Raw genomic sequence first — 17,327 nt, 5'->3', positions numbered from 1 at the left:
CATACTCTGGCCCTCACTTAGCCCTGGAGTAGGTCTTTCTTTCTACTCTTTTTTTCGCTACTGTCTGATCTTGCCAAAATGGAGCTTGCAGCTCAAGTAACACAGGTACCGTACTAAGCTTCGGTTTTTGTTTAAGTGGTGTTGCAATACCTTGCATGGTAAAGAGAAGAATGATGTCGTCTGAGCTTTACATTGTGTATTTGTCTTAGACTTAGAGAGACAAAATTTTTTGCCTAGCATTTGAGCAAAATAATGGACTCTCTGAAATACCTGCATGTAATTTAAGGTATCGGCTCAGAAAGAAGCCGCTGCATAATCACAACTACTGTACTTGGACATTATTGTGGGCCTTGGGACTGCTTGTGCATACAAAGCAAATGTTTTTTTGGCCTATCTTGTTGACTATACCAACGGAGGTAAACACCTGAGGGAATGGTGTTAGCTTAGTATAGTAACTATGGGCATGATACACCCTCGTCTGTGATGGGCTGACATGGTATGATATAACATCATGGTAATATAAATAGGAGGTGCTCCTGACCTTGGACTGGTTATGCCGCTTCTTTGGTAAGCTGTCGAGGTCTGTCGGATCTTCATACTGTGTGTGGTTGGCACCTCTTAGGCCAGTAAAAGATGATGATTGGCTGGAATGCTTTGGTATACATCGGGAGATAGGGGTTTTTCTGCTGTTTTTTTGGAAAGGAACTGTGTACAATATGGCTTTAAACTACGATATGATCGTGTAAATGGGTTTCTTTTAAAAACCACTGCAGGGAATTACCATCTGCATGCTTTACCTAATCTCGGCATAATTGGTTTTTTTCAAAAAAATGGGGTTATTATTGACCTTTATAATAACTGAGGCACTGTTTAAATTTTTTCATTGCTGTGCGTTCTTACATTTCCTAGTCTCGGCATAAATGGTTCTTTTTCAAAAAATGGGGTTACTCTTAGCCCTTGTAGCAACTGAGGCGCTAGGTACTCTATATCACTGTGTGTGCTCACATTCTGAAGAAAGGTATAAAAACTCTGTCAAACACTGGCAAGGATTGAAAGTTTTGTATAGGCTCTGTGCGAGCTGCTAAGGGTTATATATATATATATATTTTTTTTTTTTCAATAAAAGGTTATCTTACCTAGCTAATAAAATGTCGATACTAATGTGGTGGCTTATGGGTTGCCCTGGTCGTAACCTTTCTCTTGGATAGTCAATATTCAAGGGGGGAGGGAGCTTGACTGGCAGGATTTGAAAACTGTTGTTTTTTTGGTAAAACTGGTTGCCACACTTGGGCTTATCACCATTGGGATTTCATAGCAAATAAGGGGATGGAGTGGTTTTTTAGTAACCATGACAATTGAAACTTTAAGCATCATACTCTAATCGGGCCGGATACCACAATCCGTGATAAACTTGGCATTCTGAAGGTAAGTATACAGCTGATACTTTTGGCTTTGGGAAAAAGCTATGGTTGGTAATCCATGAGGCTACTTAAATAGATGGAGCTTTTTTGATACTCTGTTGATTGGTTATACTGGCATTTTTTGTTGCAAAAAGGGAGATGATACATTAACCTCTTTTTTGATACCATTGGGAATCTTAAATGGTTTAAGTTTCTCTTCACCTCCCTATGTGTAAAAGAACACCAATGACACCTTGAAATTGTTTTTCAGAAAGGTAAATATATGGTTCCTACTGCAAAGCATAGCTACCAAGCTATGGTGTAAAAAATAGATCTCAATATGATTAAAATTGATATGTGGATTCTTGGTGGGCTTCACAGCTCAATAAAAAAGGTAAAAGGTAACACTCATCTTTTGATGTAATAAGAAAAAGACTGCTATCATACAAGTTCTAATGAATAACCTAGCTTGTCTAAAGTAAATAAAATCAGTAAGATGGACATGGATAATAACTGATAGGGTCCATTGATACCTGTAAAACACATCCAAGGCTAACTGAATTGTTGTCTTGTTTGGATGGATGCAGGTAAGGACTCTATCCTATCATGGAGGGATTTCTTTTATTTGGCAAGCAACCTTACTTTCATGAAGTACTCACTGAGGAACGAGGAAGTTCTTTCACTACTGGTCTAACTGAAAGAGGATCTCTTTCCTACAATCATTGTACCTAAATAATTCTGATACTGAGTTATTTTTGTACATATCTGTTCATTGTTCCTTGGGCAGCTGTCTTTTGAATGTAAAAATTCAATTATGTCTTATTAGTTAAGATTTAAATAGCTACACACACATCCTATACATAAGGTTTCTTCTTTTTGGGGGGAACCGGGATGCTGGCCTAGGAAATTGTCTTAGGAATGGAGCTCTAATTTGGACCCACAGTCAGTAAATCCTTTACTGCTGGTAGACCGGTGTTAGGTGGCCCCTTTTAGACTCCTTTTCTGGTTCCCTGCTCACGGCTACCATAGTCTCTGACTTTGCCAGTTGAAGGTTTGCAGGACCAAGTATACTTTACAATATCGACACTTTGCTAATCTTTATGTCACCTCTTTTTCAGGATTGCTCACGTTATAGAATGACAGCTCGCATGAGTACTAATCACAACCCTGAGAATCATGCAAAGATTCTCTATCAGATTAAGATTTACCTTAAAGACCATACACCAAAGAATGCCTTGGCTACTAGAACTAGACCTTTCCTTGCTAAGAAAGCCAAATTATGTATTACATACTATGGTAAGAAAATGTAAACCTGACCTCACTATTTTTTGCAGACTCTTGCTCTCTCTCAAGGATTGGAACTTACCTCGAAGCCCCTCTCTGTGGCCTCCTCTCTTGTCCTCAGATGTATTAGCAGTTTGGATGCTTCACAACTTATTTATGATTCAGCTCTTGTCTCGGATAAAAAACTATTTGTCTTGCATATGTTGTCATTTAATGAGACTGGGTAAAAATTCTGGCTACATTGGACAAAGACCCCCTAGAAGGTGTTAATTTGTTGTCCCAATATATTTCCCAACTTCCTGTCCTTGCTTCACAATATCAGCAAGAGCTTGCCCAGTTCTCCTCATCTGGAGCTGAGTTGTCAAACATCCTTAGAAAACTCTGTGGGCTTAACCCCTCATTTGTCTGCACCCCCAATACCCCCTCCATCCCTCCAACTGGTGGCATTTTCTGTCGAGATAGTGCAACACTAGAAGCAGTAAAAGAATTTCAAAATAATCTTTGCTCCCTCAATGATGTTAACCTCCTTGAGATGGTACCAAAAATCTCTAAAGTATTTCCTGTCTTACCAATAAGACAAATAGAAATTGAATCTCTCGGAGTTGACCACCATCTGTGGGTTTTGCCTAACAAAGCCTTCCTGGCTCCTATTCTTAGTGAAACCTGGGTGTACTTGGCCAACCTTTCTGCCTCGACCGTGGAAGACTGTAAACTCAAGATTCTTAAAGGTGGGCAGTTCTTGGACAAGGGAGAACTGATTAAAGCACCCTTTAACCTTCATCTCATCGACCACTCCAAATGCCCCTCAAATGATGGATTGTACATATGTACTAAAGGTAGCATGGAATTTGCAAAAAGTAACCCAGATTTCTACACAGAGTCCATCTGGAATATCTTCCGCCCCTATGTGAAATGTGCTTGTAGGTTTCTTGACCCCAAAGCTACCTATGAATCAAGCATCATGTGATTTGATCATGCAATATGGTTTTTCCTCAACCATTTGGATTTTTTATTCCCAAAGAAACCAGTCGACTTTCATCTCTCCCTCATCTGCTCATGGCTAGGTGGACAAACTAAGCAGATTCTGATTGCACAAATTGCCTTTAATATCTTCCGTGGTCTTGTGCATGATATTCTGAAAGAGCTTAAAGCAGATGAGCCCGGTCTATACCTCACCACTTATCCTAACTTTAAAGGGGTCAAGTTCATCACACACACACATACACACACACACACACACACACACACACACACACACACACACACACACACACACACACACACACACACACACACACACACACACACACACACACACACACACACACACACACACACACTAAAGTACTGAAAAATGCTTGCGGGAAGCCAATTTTCTTCTCACCCCCCCACAATCCCCCCCCCCCCCCCCCCCCCCCCCCCCCCCCCCGCCCCCGGCCCCTATTGGCATGATAGGGCTCTCATTTTTTACTGTGCTACCTGCCTTGTTATGGGACAATGTCCTTGTACAATAATTATAAGTGACTTTGTAAAGGGAGTTGAAATCCTCTACCATCATGATACGGGGAAGGCGGCCCTTTCCACCCTCGGACCATGAACCCCCTCTCCCCAGGCGATGGTTTCTGCTGGCGCCTGAGGAGCTCACACAGTAGTGGGCGGCTTGGCTCCTTCTTTTTGGCTACTCTAGATGCGTGCATACCAACCTATAAAAACCAAGGTGAGGGCACACCTTGGCCCTCACTTAGCCTGGGATTAGTTTTTCCGTTCTGCTCTGTGCGTTACTACTTGAACTTTCTAAAGCTATGGAGCTTGCCGCTCAAACATCTCAGGTACTGTGGTTTACCAAGCTCTCCTTTTCTTTTATTGAAAGTCTAAATAATATATAAACACTGTACATGGTAAGATTTTCTAGGCCTAGGCATTATGGTTGGCATTGGGACCGCTTGTGCATAAACAACGACGGTTTGTGGTTTTTCTGTTGAAGGGAAAACTTGCATAGAATCTGGGGGTCGCCACAGAATGGTGTAAATGGCTCTGTAAATAGCCACTGCAGGACTTCACCTTTGCATAAATTTTTATGTGTATGTATGTGAGTGTGTGTATGTGTGTATATGTGTGTTTGAGTATGATGGTTTGGATTGGCTTGATGGCCGTTCTTAACATCTGCTACATCTGGACATGTATATTGCTTGACGGGGAACTGGTTTTTTGTCCCGGCTGTGTAAATGGAGGCAACATTTGGTGATGGCCGTTGGTCGTTTGGCTCTGATTCTAGCCGCTGCAGGACCTTGCAAAAACCGGCATAATGACTGGTTTTGTTGCTATTTTAACTGGTTTTTTCTCATTGGGAAATAGAGTTTCTCGTTTGATTGTTACACAGTATGGAAAAAATGAACTGATGCCTTGCACAAACTTGGTCGGACCTTTCTTTGTTTAAAGGATGCTAATAGCTGGTATAATGAAATCATGGGTCTATTACTTCTGAAGGTAAGTATATAAATAGCTACTTTGGGCTCTTGGCATAATAACCGAGCTATGGTTCTTAATCTATTTTCTGATAAACAGTATAACATGAGACATGACTGGCAGGATTGGAAACTATTTGTTTAAAAACATTCTTCTACTATTGCCACACTTGGGCATGCGTACAGTATTGCCCTCGAAAGTTCATATGAGGCCAAAGTTTGGGGTGTTATTTATCTCATCTAGTACCTTTTTGTTGATTGAAACAGTAAGGCATCATACTCAAACAGGGCCTGACACTACCGTTCTTTATAGGATGCTAAGGACTTGTAGAAATCTTGGGATTTTGAAGGTAAGTATATAGATGGTACTTTCGGCTTTGGCATAGCTACCGAGCTATGGTTCGTGATATAAAGTTCCACTTTGTAAAGATGAAGTCTCGCTACTCTACTGTGACTGGTTATACTGTAAAAAGGGAAGTATTCATAATCCTCATCTGGTACCATTGGTTAATGAACAATAGGATAAAATGATTAGGCATCTTACACTGATAAAGTCGGACATGACCTCTCTTTGTTTAAAGGGATGCCTATGAAACCTTGGGATTGCTACTTCTGAAGGTAAGTATATGGTTGCTACTGTAGGCTTAAACATAGCTAACAAGCTATGGCTAACAAATAAAACTTCACTATTTTAAATTTTTAAAAAGAATAAACTCTTGTTATTTGGATTCTTGGTGGGATTCACTACTCAGATTAAGAAGGTAGATTGAACCACTCATTTTGGAAGTAATAAATAAGGACTGCTAACATATAAGCTTGTCTAAAGTAAATTAAATTCTGTTACATGGACATGGATAACAACTGAAATGGTCCATTGATACCTGTAAAACACATCCAAGGCTAACTGAATTGTTGTCTTGTTTGGATGGATGCAGGTAAGGACTCTATCCTATCTTGGAGGGCTTTCTTTTCTTTGGCAAGCAACCTTACTTAAATAAAGTACTCACTGAGGAACGGGGAAGTTCTTTTACTACTGGTCTAACTGAAAGAGGATCTCTTTCCTACAATCATAGTACCTAAATAATTCTGATACTAAGTTATTTTTGTACATATCTGTTCATTGTTCCTTGGTCGACTGTCTTTTGAATGTAAAAATTCAATTATGTCTTATTAGTTAAGATTTAAACAGCTACACACACACACACACACACACACACACACACACACACACACACACACACACACACTCACACACACACTCACTTGTTTTTAGCTAGCCTTTGGTCGGGTTAGCACCATACAATGGGCCTAGACCTTCTATAATGTGAGGGTTTCCAATCAACGAGCAAAGAAAACCGAGCGAAACCAATTTTCAAGCAAATATGGTCAACACTTTGGACAAATTGATGTGAGTGCAAGATATATGGACAAAATTAATCATGCCCATGCTGGATTCGACCACCACCTCAACACAAAATGGTTGTCCATCCAAAATCACCACAAAGTAGCGGACGCTTCAAAATCTCAATCTTCAAAACCTATCCCTTTCTCCAATGTTATACTGACATGGAACACATGTGATGCATGGGGGACCATGATTACCTTTCACACCAATGTAGTATGCACTCTCCTTCCTTGTGCAATTTTGTTTTGAAAATCCCTTGTTATTTTTTATCTCAATCTAACCTCCTTACCATCCCTAAACTTGGCACTAAGTACATATCCACCAACTCTGACATTGTGGCTGCACTGTATGCTTACATCAGTGTCTTTAAGAACAAACCAATTGTGCCACAACATTTCAACTTTGGATGGCTATAGGTCAGTGCCCTTTGCCACTATCCAAGTTCTAGGTGCTAGTCCTGGCAGACCAACAATCATGTCCCATTGTTGCTGCCATCTCATTTCTAAATCTACCATAGTGAAACCCACTCTGTCAAATTGGCAACGTGGAAGGTCAACCAAACACCTTGTTCGTGGATGTTTCCAAGGATAGAAGTGAGCGAAGAGCTTTCGATTGGAGTGAAGCTTATGTAGATACCCTTCAGCATCGTCTACAAAATGGATCGTCATTGATGGAACTCCCTCTAGAAGACTATTCTCTTTTACTCCTCTATTTAGTATTTAGTAGGAGTCAAAGAAGGGCCTCACTAGCTGGTGAAAAGTGAGTTGCTTACTAGAAAGAATCACACACACACACACACACACACACACACACACACACACACACACACACACACACACACACACACACACACACACACACACACACACACACACACACACACACACACACACACACACACACACACACACATACAAAAAAAGCAATAAACACATTTTGCTTACAGCTTGCTAAGGAATGCATCAAAAAACATGTCTGAGCTAGTATCAAACACATTGTTGCCTATATATGCGGCAACAATCCCTCGATGGTAGCCATAGAAATAGCTAGGGAGCCAAAGTGTCTACCAAGAATTGTTGTCGCCGTTCAACAGTTTGGTCCTCTAACTTAGGAGTAATAAGCAAACTTCCTTCAAGGTTTCGACACAATTTGTGCTTACTATCATCAATGATCACAGTGTTTTTGGGCCCGAACTGCATTAAGCCCCTCCAAATCATACTCAAGTTCTTGAAGAAAATAGGCTTATTACGTATCAACCAAGGCACCTTACCACAATGCTCCTATGCAAAAACACTTTTCATCCTTGTTCGTTGCAGTTTGAATATTGTATCTAATGTTTCATTTACTTTATGATGCATGCTAGTGCTCCATATGTACACATGGAAAAATTGGAAGCACCAATCCAAAATTTGGTGGTGGCTGCCTTTGTGAAAAAACACATACTTCCTAGCTTGCATACAATACTTTATCATTTTCCCTGCATATTGAGGGGGAATTTCACCATGCTTTTACTTCAAAACTTTAACCAGTAGGCCATTTAAATCAAGAACCAGAGCACCCTTCATCAGCCAACATCTCGGACACCCATATTGGGTCCGACGACGGATACCACTCGGCAAAAATAACTTCCCCCGAGGGATGAACAAAATTCAAGTACTCATCAGGTAGCGGTCCAAGTGCTTCTCAATCTTATCTTTTTCTCTTCTTAGTTGTCTAGCTTGGCCATATACCTTTTTCGTATCTTTTTCAAGGCAATGGTAACATTCATATCATGCAAGCAATTAATTGTAGTTTTTCTTTCCATACGACATTATAAAGTATGCTAACTAACATACACAATATGCTAACTAACATCTGTAGTATGCTAACTAGCATACCAATATTTTCTTGTTATGCTAGTTTGCTGATTAACATGCTTCCATTTATGATTATCTTACCAGAGATTAGTGTGATTGGATGTTCTTGCTCTGTGAGCTTGCAACAACATTCGGTTGGTATCTTCTGATGGAATAAGCTCTACATTTGTGTCCCGAGGGAGCATGCAGTAGTAAAGCAAAGAAGATGATAGCTATGTGAACAAGGCATCTTGAACATTGCAATAATTTTCTATACCTCTAGTGGTAGACCGTAGCCAATACAATGGTTGATCATCATCCCATCACATACCTTCCTATCCTTTTCGTAAAAGTGTCCATAGCTAATTTATAGAGTGCAGTGGGGAAGAAGGAGCCTTGTATCATCTTGCTTGTATGTTTGAGTAGCTGCAATTGAATTTTATAGGCGTACACTTTTGCTTCATGCACCTCCACATTAATCTAAAAACCAAATAAAAGAGGAAAATGGTAAATACATAGAATAGTTGTGCACATATTCCAAACATAAGGTGCAAGCACAAGGGTTATGGACACTTACACGATGACAAGTTATGTCAATTTTAGCATCAATGGGGTGTCCTCATTGTGAGGAAACCCAAAACCATCCATTTTCTCTTTAAGTATCTCTATCTTCACTTTGAGCTCTATTTCCCTCTTTACATCCACACTTTGGCTCCATAGTAAACTTTGCAATTCATTGTCACCACCATCATGAAGCTTCTATCTCATAGCAACCACAATTGGGGTAACCCTAGCATTGCGTGCTTTTTAAACCCTTGCAGCTTCAAACTCTTGTCTTGCTTTCACAAGATGTTGTTTAGCATCTTATAGTTTTTTTGTGAGATGATCATTGGCAACCTTTATGTGATGCAAATCCTCAAAGACAAAATATGACACGCTTTTTGCACAAAAGGTGTCCTCAGAGTCTATGTAGATAGAGGTAGAGCAAGTTTTCTCGATACAGTTACATGCAAAGATGACATACATGGAGTTCTTTGATATGATCATGGTAGAGGTTGATGAGCTGATGCCAAGATGCATAGTTCCACTTATGGATGAGAGAGATGTAGCCATCCCACTATTGGCGATGAAACATCCATACATGATGAGTAGTCCTAAAGATGTAGTGCATGAAAATAGCACTGAGAAGGCTAGTGTAGCCATGTTTTCTCCCTCACAAACCTAGAAAACTCATGGGCATCCATGCATGTTGTAAGGGGGAAGAAGAGTTTGCGACCTACTTTGCGGCCCTGCTTAGTGCTGCATTTCTTACATCTTATAGGGAGGGTGAGCCCCTTCATTAACACAGGGCATCTTGGAGAAATGCAAGGTGTTGCATACAATGACGAGTTATACCATTTTCAACAACCTATGGACTCATTGTAATTGACCGATGTTAGAACCCTTGAGACTATGGTAATCTTGAATAACGGGAGAAGAGCTGTCTAATAGTCACAAGAATCTGTAACATGAGAAAAAAAGGGGGAAGAGTTGTCTAATAGTCACAAGAATCTGTAACAGGATTAACGGGAGAAGAGCTGTCTAATAGTCACAAGAATGTGAAACATGAGAAAAAAAGGGAAAAACATGGAGGCTTTAAGATTGTAGCAATGCATAAGAGAGCAAAACAAAACTGGTAGCCAATGATGGAAGGACTTACAAAGAAAAGTAGCCTAAGATTTGTGTGATTTCTTTTAATTGTTCTCGATGTTTGGTGGATACTAGGTCTAGTGCCAAGGCACAAGTGATGAGATAGAACATTTGAGACATTGATACATATATCCTTATCCAAGTGGGTTAAGGGAAAAAAATAGGTGCAAATATTTACATTGCATTAAGTGAGAACTTTACCAAGTATGGGCAAAGATCATGGAGGTTCACATATCATGTAAGTGGTCGTATTCATTTAAAGTGCAAGTGGCACTGCATATGGCTAAAATATTGCTCTCTCAACATTTTTTTGATAACATTTAATAGGCAAGTAGCTCATCATCTCTAGCTAGAGAAGGTTGATGAGTTTGCCATAGCCATATAGAACGGATGGTAACTCAAAGGTGAGTTTGCCATACCCATATAGAACGGATGGTAGCTCAAAGGTGCTGGGTTATATATACTCTCGTGTGAAGATTTGTTGTATAATTGGAGCCAAGTAGGTTAATTTAGAGTGTTAAGGCCTATGGCTAGAACACCATATCTAAACATTGTAAGATGGCCATGCTAAGATAATTCTATACAAGAAAATCCTATTCTTAGTATGATTGGTTGGGTCTATTATTCATTTATTCTTATTAATATATTTTGAAGAAGAGAAAGTTTTCTTTCCTATACCATAGAAGATTGCGTTTTTTTAGCGAGCTTCTAATTTTGAGCTTTTGCAATCAAAACAATTTTAGTGAGCTTGTTGACATTTAATCTAGAGCCATTTTTAATGGTACAAAATAGTATGCCAAATTGCACACATTTTACATACAATAGACACCCAAAAAACATACATAAGTTTCATAAAGTCTCAACTTCAAGCTTGAACATTTGGCAATGTATGAACCTCAAAGCATACATCTAACAAGATGGGAAGTCAAAGTTCAATGTCCATACAATATTCTCTTAAATTGAGTGCCATATATGCATGGGAATTTTCCACAAGTAATGGTGGAGAAACATACATGGAGCCTTACTTTTAGTCTATATACACATGCAATGGTGACCCTCCTCTATGCTCATCTGTCCCAATACATCATGCTAGATTTTGGTGACCTATTGCTAGCTAGCATCTTTGAGGACTAGAGAAATGGCATCAAATGTCTTTGTCTTAACCCCTCTATGGGGAGCTCTCCAACACACACAAGTGAGACATGTATATACATGAATACATACACTCTAGGTTCACTATGAAAGCCAAACCCTCTTACCAAGTCTCTAGTAATAAGGGCAAATAATGTAGCTAGCACTTTGGAGTTCTACAATGCCCCTTCTTCAAAGTCTATCAATGTTGGTTTTGTAGCAAGCTACCCGACTTCCATGAGATCTTCCCCCCATAACAGTGGAGTGCTTGGCAGCAAGCTGCCTGGCTTCCATGAGATCTTCCCCCCATTGTTGTGGAGTGAATTTTGTCATCAAAAAGCCTCCCAATTCCTCTTCACTACATGACCTTCATACTTCCATTCAAGGGGCCAGAGCCCATTGCAAGAAATCTCAATGTGCAGATCCGTCTTGATCGCAAATCATGTTAAAATTGAAGGCAATCCTTGAGCCAATAATCACTTCAAATGACAGCACCAACAAGATCATGATTGCTATCTATCAAATACTATCTATAATACACCAAATTTCCTATTGCTTGATGTTCTAACCATGCTCAAATTTAGGATGGAAGTGAACTTCTATTTTGTGATGTTGTTTTAAAGTAAATTAATGAAGTGCAGTGCCTTTCTCATGCCATTAACACATAATAAAAATTGAGCTCATCTTTTCGTAGCTTTACTCACTCTTTCATAACTTTACTCACTCTTTTTTAGCTTTACTCACTCTTTTGTCAAGTCTAGCCAACGGAATGTGGTTGCAGAGATGCAATGTGTAGGAGCAGTGCAGGAATTCATATCTGAGTGTGGGAACTTGGAAGAGCTGATGGGAATTGGTGACGAAGTAGCAATGACAACGGTGCAGGTGAGTTGGAGGAAAATCTGGCAAGCTGGTGGATGTAGGCAACAACAACATTTGACAATGGACTCTCTCTCTCTCTCTCTCTCTCTCTCTCTCTCAATCTCTCAATAGAATTGGGGATTTGACTCTTTGCATTGCATAAAATCAACCATAAGTCCATATACAAGATATATGGGAGCTAGTGGGCCATCCTCACCAATATCTCACACAAGATCCTTCAAGAGGGATCTACAATTCTTGTCAAGAAATATAGGAGCTAGTGGGCCATTCTCATTACTATCTCACACAGGCTCCTTGAGGGGGATCTATGGCTCTTGTTATCCAGCGTGATGTGGGAATGATTTACACCATTTGATCATCAAGTGAACTAAGGATAAACTAGGGTTGAGAGGGAAAAATGTGCAATTCACCCCTCGCCCTATAGTCCCATTGCTACTACATAGTCATGGTATTCAAATACAAGATATATCATATGATGAGAGTACTAGACCATGATGTCTCTTAACAAGGTACCGCTCTCCTGTTTGTGTCATGAGAGGAAAATTCACATCTTTTGGGATAATGGTTATCCTCTCAGATTGTGTCAATGAAGCTATGAAATGAATCGTCCGGATTTTTGATGATTTTTGCAAGTGACACATCATTGGAGTACCTTGTTTTCTCCCTTAAGAAGGCCAGTTCCTCGTCATTGAGCTCAACTTCAAGATGTTGTTTGGCATCGGTCTCATCTAAGTATAAGAGTTAAGATCTATCAACATCATAATTGGGGTCGTTTCTCACATGCAAGAACCCTGTTGTTATTATTTTCTTAGTTTCATTTTCTTTAGTAGTTTCCTAGAAGATCCATTTTCATCCTCCTTTGTGCTCATAAACCCAAGAAGCCCTTTGCATGACGTGTACAATCCCTTTGTTTCAATCACAGAAAACTACATGCTGCACAAAGTAGACATGATCCATGACATGTGAACCCCTACCTCAATAAACATTGAATAGGTCAAGTTCCTAAGGTTGATTCTCTTTTAAAGATCTAGGATTTCTAGCATCTCCCTCCTACTTAGGTCTCCGTGTTCATCATTGTTGTCATTACCACCATATCCATTGTTTCTACCCATGTGATTATCATACTTTTGTGAGTCTTCAATCACTGCATCCTTGTGGCTATGATTCCTTCTATCTTCAAATCATCCTCTCTATCATGCTCTCTTTGTCTTTCATACTTCTCTCATGATAATTATGTCTATGTCTCTGTGTTCATCATTGTTGTCGTTACCACCATATCCATTGTTTCTATCCATGTGATTATCATACTTTCTATGAGTCATTAATCACTACATCCTTGTGGATATGGTCCCTTCTATCTTCAAATCATCCTCTCTGTCATGCTCTCTTTTTCTTTCATACTTCTCTCATGCCAATTATGTCTACCCCAATCTCCATCATCATGTCAATCATGTCTATTGTTGCGATCTCCATCATCTTCTCTTATACAACTTCTGTATTGGTGAAGTTCCATTTGTAGACTTTTGATTCTCCTTCTGTCATCAAGGACAAGAAGCTTGTGTTTCTCCTTGTGTAACGATAGGAGGAAGAACATTAAGAAAACTTTTGACAAAGTAATTTGGAAGCTCGGCACCATTGATCTCTTTGAGACGATTCAACAATCATTTCCTCCTCCTCACTCTTTTGGGAAAAGAACTCTGCTGATGCTTTGTCAGAAAAAATGATGTTGGCTTCTTGCTCTCAAGGTATGCACATGCACATGGAAATGAATCTCGACCAGTGGATAGTCTCTTCTAGATTTTACCACCGCTATCCAAACGTGGTCTTGCAAATAGCTCTATGCATTGGCCAACATGCATTGTTTGCCCATGCCATCTGTGCACTCCACTGCCTAGTCTTTCAACTGCTACTACTGCAACTCCACTGTGCCAATGGCACTGGCTCATACAGACTGAGCATCAACACTAGCACCATACCTTTCAGAATGAAATCCGACAATATGCTTAATGTGAGTGAATATGTGAATTTGCAAGATCTGAAATATAGTGTATGCTTGCATGGGTTCGTAGGAGTTTATAAAGAGTCCGCAAGAGCTAATGTTCATGTCAATTGGAAAAAAATTGTCTGTAGTGTAACAAAGGTTGCGACCAGTGATGCTTATTATTTTAATATAGCATGTGTAGAAAAAATCTTTGAAGATGCACTGATCGAGAGGGCCATCATGCCCCAGAGGGTTGTCAACCATCATGGCTTAGAGGACCACACCTGCCATCACCAGAGCATGAGGTCTTATTGGACAAGATTGTGTGAAGTCACCATGACCTGAGTTGCAAAGAAAAGAGGTCCTTAATTCGGTGCAAATGGGAGATAAAAGAGAACCTGAGGAGGCTACTGTTGATTCTTCTCAGACATTCCGGATCTCGTCCACATCCAAAAAGTTGGCATGTTGACGTGGCAACATCTTCCGCTACTCAACCCCATCACGAGTTTGGGCCACGCTCTTGCTTGTCACATTAGCCCTCATCCCTCTTCACCATCACCCTTACCCTCCTCATGGCCATCACCATTAAGCTTCGGTCGTGTTCACTTTAATCTTCTATCAAGGAAAAAAGATGAAACAAGGGGGCATGGAGTCCACCCAATCATCCGTGCTCACGTTAACGATGCCCCCCCGCCCCCCAAATTCTTTTCCAACCTTTTTTCCCTTTTGATAATTGATTTTGTGCTTCTAATCCCCAATGACTTGCATGATGCAAGGTGGTAAATACATGGTTAGAGATTTGAGGGTAGAACGCTTGAAATATTGCAGAATGGGTGGAGGATTAGAGATAAGATAAAGCAATGCAGGTCAAACCCATAGCCAACACATGTGAGGTCTTATAACATTCAATTGGACTCACATGCAGCCATTCTAATCTCTCCGTCTCTCTCTCTCTCTCTCTCTCTCTCTCTCTCTCATCACCAATGAGCAACACCTAGCATGCCTACCTCACTGCAACTTGCTCAATGAAATTGCCTAAAAGGACCGCCCTCAAGCACACCACAATTGGCATGCATGTCAACCTAGGCAGTGAACATGGGGAGGTTCTCATCTCTTTCAAATATTAGCCATGAAACATGGTCAAACAAGAATTGAATACCATGGGGCAAGACCCACGCGTAGCATCAACAATACATGCTTTGAGTGTATTGACGTTGTGCTTCAAAATGTGCAATCTTGACAAACTCGGTTTGCATAAGATTGCTCCTACACGGATCAATTTTTAGCTCCCTCTCTCTCTCTCTCTCTCTCTCTCACACACACACACACACACACACACACACACACACACACACACACACACACACACACACAAAACTACATGAGTCCTTTCTCATGCTTCACCACTTAAATTAGACTGAAAAAGCCTAATTTTTATAAAAACAACCCCTTCCTTTCTTCACCTTTACATATCTAGTAAACCATCCATTACATGATCGCACAAACAGCTGTCATAGTAATAACAGTGATGGGGGCTTTTCACAAGCCAAGCTCCCATACCCCTCTTCTCTCGTGCCCACCCCATGAAAACCCCCTCTTAGGGAGGGAGTGATAAAAGGCATTGGAAAAAGTAAGAAAAAAAAAGTATGATTATGTAAATATATAAGAAAGGTAAAATAGGCCACCTCATGCCTGCGGGGCAGCCCATCCCCACCTTGCCTCCTTTTTCTTCATTGTTGCCCCGTCGTGTGTCCCTTTTCCTCTCCTCCACTCAAAAGGTCAACCCCCTCTCTCTCCCCTTGTCCTTTCTCCTTTCTCTCTCCCCTCAAGCTACCCCACCTCTCACCAATAATGCATTATAACTCACATGCAACTTACCCTATCTTCCAAAATAGTATACCCCACCCCCTCTTTCTCTCTCCTATCATATCCCATGACCCAAAAACCCCCCTCTCTCTCTAAAGGGCGCCATGTCTCTTGTCTTGTAGCTAAATAACCTCCCCCACACTCACACACACTCAGTTTCACTGAAAAAGGTGCCCACAGACCCATCCCCACCCAGTGGTTACCTGATTTTTCTTGTGTTCACACACATCTGCACACAGATTCACCTCTGAACACACTCCCCTCTCTCCCCTCTTGTAATTACTTTATTCTCCATGTCACCTCTCACTTTTTTTCATCAACCCATCTCTCTCTCTCTTAGTCTCTCTCTCATGAGACTGCTGTTCTGGCACATATACACAGAGCCAGACAAGTGGGGCCCACAGTCGCATGGCCTATGTAGATAATGATTTCTTCATTTCTAAATTCTAGAATTTCTCCCCCATCCTCCCCTATATAAAGAGGGGTCACCATCACACTAAACACACACACCATCACCAAAGAGTACACTATGCACTGTGTGTGCCTAGTGCACACACACACACACACACCATCACCAAAGAGTACACTATGCACTGTGTGTGCCTAGTGCACACACACACACCCACACCCACACCATCACCATCATCGCAATCACCATGCTCGTCTTGAGCATGACCTCTACACCCTTGGGCTATGGAAGATGAAGGGAAACTAAATGAAGGATGATGGCCATAACCCTCGTGCGAGTCTTCGCCATCAACTCCCACCTATCCTCCATGTGCTCTACCATGCTCTCCCTTCTCATTCCCCTACCCTATGCTCCCCATTTCATCGCTTTATTCTCTAAATAAAGCTTGAAGTTTTGTGAGTATGTTTTCTTGCAATGTTTTGCCCATGTGAGGTGTGCGGAATCGCCACCTAGTCTTGTGTTTGGAGTGAGCTTGTGTATGTGTGAAGGGTGTGCGGATTCGCCATCCTTTTGTGGTGCCTAAGTACTAAGCCGCTATACCCCCTCCCTCACCCTCTCTCTCTCTCACTTGATCTCATTCCCTTTCCTCTTCATCATTACTCCCAAGCATCCATCTCTCTTGGATGAAAACTTTGTTATGGTGGTGTGTTGTTTGCGTCCTAGCCACTGAAGCTAGGTGGTGCCCCCTGTTTGCTTTACCATGACAGGCTCGAGGCGCTCCATTCGGACCCCGGTGTTTTAGAGGCCGTCAGGGGTTCGGGGTTTGCTTTGCTCCCGTCATTTGGTGCCCCCACTGAGGATCTTTTCATGAAACCCTTCAGTTTACAAGACTGAAACCCCTAAAATATTGTGAATGGATGAATGGATAGCAGGATTTGCTAATTGGACGACAGAAGAAGAAGAGCTCCAAGCACAACTAGACG

The sequence above is a fragment of the Adiantum capillus-veneris genome, chromosome 26 (genome assembly GCF_014529385.1).
Source record: "Adiantum capillus-veneris isolate H3 chromosome 26, ASM1452938v2, whole genome shotgun sequence".
NCBI lineage: Eukaryota > Viridiplantae > Streptophyta > Polypodiopsida > Polypodiales > Pteridaceae > Adiantum > Adiantum capillus-veneris.
The sequence above is the reverse complement of the archived record's forward strand: the minus strand, read 5'-3'. Positions refer to the sequence as shown.